Here is a 4,039-nt window from a genome sequence, read left to right on the forward strand (position 1 = left end):
ATACGCACACGCACACAGTGGAGTGGTGGTTTGAATACAAATAACCCCCAGAGGTTCATATATTTGAATGCTTAGTCACCGGGAGTGGTATTGAGAGGGATTCGGAGGTATGGCCTTGTTGGAGAAAGTCATTGTGTCATTGGTGGTGAGCTTCGAGTTTTCAAAAGCCTAAGAGAGGTCTCTCTCTTCCCGCTGCCTGCAGATCTGGATACAGAACTCTTGGCTACTTCTCCATCATCATGTATGCATGCAGGCCACCGTACTCCCTGCCATGATGGTAATGGGCCAAACCTCTGAAACTGTAAGCAGGCCACAATTAAATGTTTTCTTTTTATAAGAGCTGCAGTGGTCAGGGGCTGGAGAGATGACCTAGCAGTTAAGAGCACTGGAGGCTCTTTCAGAGCACCCAGGTTCAATTCCCAACACCCATATGGCAGCTTACAACTGTCTGTAACCCCTGTTCCAGGGGATCCCACACCCTCACATAGACATGCATGTAGACAAAACATTATTGTACATAAAATACAAATAAATAAATTATTTTAAAAAGTAATATTTAAAAAAGAGTTGTGGTGGTCATGGTGTCTCTTCAAAGCAGTAGAATCATGACTAACACATACTCACACACACACAAACATGATCAGAAGGAAATAAATTTAAAAATTAAAGACATGAAAATTAAAATCCAGGAATGGTGAACGTCCATGTCTGAAGCTCCATAGGGTAGATTAAGGAGGAATAATCAGGGATTCAAGTAAACTTTGACCACACAAGAGATTCAACGTCAGTCTGCAAGAGACGCTGTTGCATTAACAACAAAAACAATTGTGTTATGCTATGCTCCCCTAGCTCTGAAGATCGTCTGTCATGAGAATTCCCTTTGGGGGATGGAAACAGTGTCTACACCTTCCTATTCCCCCAAGGACAAACCAGAGCACAATGGATCAGGGAGTCTATTGGCTTATTTGCAGAGCTCGGGTGGGGGTTGCTTAAATGAGTATGAGGGACCTCAAAGTAGCCTCACCAGAAAAAAATTTCCCAGATGGTTGATGGCTTTCCCAGAGCCACAGAGATGGGGTCCTCCCCTTCAGTTGACATTTCCAAGTCTGTACACTCTAGAACCTCCTGAGACCCCCAAGGCCATGTATAACCTGGGCAGAATCACATACAGTTGGCTGGGAGGTGTAGGAGGAACTTACTAGACTCCCTGGCAAGGGTCAACCCTCTCTATCCACTCCTTCTCTGGGAAACAGCAACAGCCTTCAGGCCCACTCACAGTCGTCTCTTGCAATAAGGCACAGATGACCTAGTAAAGATGGCAACTCTTGTGCTCAGAGGACCACATTCTATACTGTGGTTCTTCTGACAGAATCCATGGGTGCTGATGGAATGACCAGCGCGTTGCTGTGGCAGGAAACAGTCAGTGTTTGTCAGCCGGTTCTTTGCCGGTAAGAAACCCAGAAGCCATCAGCTTTGAAAGAGAGAATGTTTCTTTTGGCTCACAGTCTGGAAGGTTCCAGTCCATGGTAAGTGTGCACTACTGCATTTTGGACCTGTGGTGATGTGGTCCTTCATGGTCTGAGTTGAGCTTGTGGTGGAGGAGGGCAGCTCAAGTCATGGCTAAGCCTAAGAAAGAGGAAGAAAGTGGTGTCCCACTGTCCCCTTTGAGGACATATCCCAGTGACCTAAGACCTCCCCCAAGCCACACTTCTCTGAGGTATCCACCACTTCCTAATAGCACCAGGCTGAGGACTGAGTCTGTAACACATGGGCCTATGGGGGCATTTAAATTCTGTAATAGTTAATGTTGGTTGTCAACTTGACAGGACCTAGGAGGCAAGAGGGGGCACATCTGGAGGAAGTTTCTAGATTGTGTTAACTGAGGTGGAAAGACCTGCCCTGAATGTAGGCAATGCTATCCCATATAAGACCCAGCCTGAATGTGAGCAGTGCCATCCCATATAAGACCTGCCCCAAATGTGGGCAGTGCCATCCCATGTAAGATTCATCCTGAATGTGGGTGACACCATCCCCATATAAGAACCACCCTGAATGTGAGCAATACTATCCCATATAAGATTCATCCTGAATGTGGGTGGCACCATCCCCATATAAGACCCACCCTGAATGTGGGCCGTGCCATCTCATAATAGATCCTCCCTGAATGTGGACGGCACCATCCCATGGACTGGGATCCTGGACTGAATGAAAAGGAGAAAGCTAACTGGGTACCACCCTTCATCTCCCTCTGGTTCTTGCCAATGAATGTGATGTGACCACCCACGTCACAGTCTTGCCACCATACCTTCCCCACCATAGCGAACTGTTCCCTTGAACTGTGAGCCAAGCAAGCGCTTCCTTCCTTAAATTACTTTTGTTGGATACTTTTTTGGAAGGAATGAGAAAAATTACCAATACAAGGTTCAAAGCAGGTAGCAGCAGCAAGGACTGGGAGTAAGCAGGAGAGTGACAGTGAAGCATGCCTGCACAGTTGCCCTGATCTTGGAGGAGGGGAGAGGCATTTCTGGTAAGGAAAGAGATTCAAGGGTGCTGTAGGGCTGGGGTGGGGGAGAGGTTGTTCTTTCTTTATGGTTTCTTTCCTCCACCCCATGAAAACGAGAAGTCACAAGCTAAGGGTGAGGAATCAAACCAAGATGAGAATATGCCCCGGAGCCTCCTGGTGCTGCCCAGAGCCACATGGTACAGTGACTTTGCCCCTGTGTGGGGAGGGCCTTCTTGAGCCAGAAAAGTATTGTGGTTTGCTCTGGCTTCATTCAGTGCTTGGGTCCTGGTCTAAGGAGAGTTGAGATTCCTCCCAGAAGTCACTGGGCAGGGGAGAGAGCATCAGAGTCGAAGACAAGGGAGTAAAAGGCAGGGTCTGCTGGGCCAGGAGGGAAGTGAGGCCATGGGGGTGGGGAATGCTGAACTGTACAAAAATAGTAGGTCAAAGGGATTAAGGAACTGTGAGGGGCATGCCCCTGTGTTCCAGTTTCAGTATCATTGCAGGGGAAATAAAAAACTATGGACAGTTCATTCAGTGGGACAGTGGGACACCACTTTCTTCCTCTTTCTTAGGCTTAGCCATGACTTGAGCTGCCCTCCTGAACTGTTTAAAACTTAGGGGATGGCTCAGAAGGGAAAGAGAAGACCTGAGTTCAGATCCCAGAACCCATGTAAAAGCCCAATGTGGTAGTACACGTCTTCTGTAGAATATTGGTTTAATCTGTGTGAAGATGTGTCCCTGTGGTTGGTTTAATAAAGAGCTAAATGGCCAACAGCTAGGCAGAAGAGACTAGGTGGTACTTCCAGGCAGAGAGAGGACTCTGGGAAGAAGAGAGGCAGAGGAGCCAATGAGATGTGGAGCAAGTCAGACGCATAGAATGGGAGAGAGATCAAAGGCATGTAGCTGGAGAGATGGCTCAGTGGTTGGGAGCACTGGCTGCTCTTCCAAAGGACTCAGGTTCAATTTCAGCACCCACGTGGCAGCTCACAACTGCCACAACTCACAGCTCCAAGATCTAACACTCTCACACAGACATACATGCAGGCAAAATACCAATGCACATAAAATAAATGAATTTTTTTTTAAAAAAAGAGAAGTGATACAACATAGATTAATAGAAACAGGTTAACTTGAGTTATAAGAGCTAGAAGGGCCCCCACTGGCTGCTCTGAAAAGCCATCTTTGCATTGTTCCTGGTGCTGCTTGGCGCTGGCTGCAGCGGCCTTCACCACCCGCCCGCCTCCACCTCCTCCTCAGCCGCGGACTCCGCCGGCGTGCCCCACCATGTCAGACGCGGCCGTGGACACCAGCTCCGAGATCACCACCAAGGACTTGAAGGAGAAGAAGGAAGTTGTCGAGGAGGCAGAGAATGGAAGAGACGCACCTGCCAATGGCAATGCTAATGAGGAAAATGGGGAGCAGGAGGCTGACAATGAGGTAGATGAAGAGGAAGAAGGTGGGGAGGAAGAGGATGGAGATGAAGATGAGGACGCTAAGGCTCCTACGGGCAAGCGGGTAGCTGAAGACGATGAGAAT

The 4,039-nt window shown here is 48.2% G+C and overlaps 1 pseudogene; it reads left to right on the forward strand.

Moving 5' to 3' along the window:
• Window positions 1-3,778: 3,778 nt before the first annotated feature.
• LOC101994706 lies at window positions 3,779-4,022 on the forward strand (annotated as a pseudogene).
• The last annotated feature ends 17 nt before the right edge of the window (window positions 4,023-4,039 follow it).

Source organism: Microtus ochrogaster, linkage group LG8 (genome assembly GCF_000317375.1).
Source record: "Microtus ochrogaster isolate Prairie Vole_2 linkage group LG8, MicOch1.0, whole genome shotgun sequence".
In the NCBI taxonomy this organism is placed as follows: Eukaryota; Metazoa; Chordata; class Mammalia; order Rodentia; family Cricetidae; genus Microtus; species Microtus ochrogaster.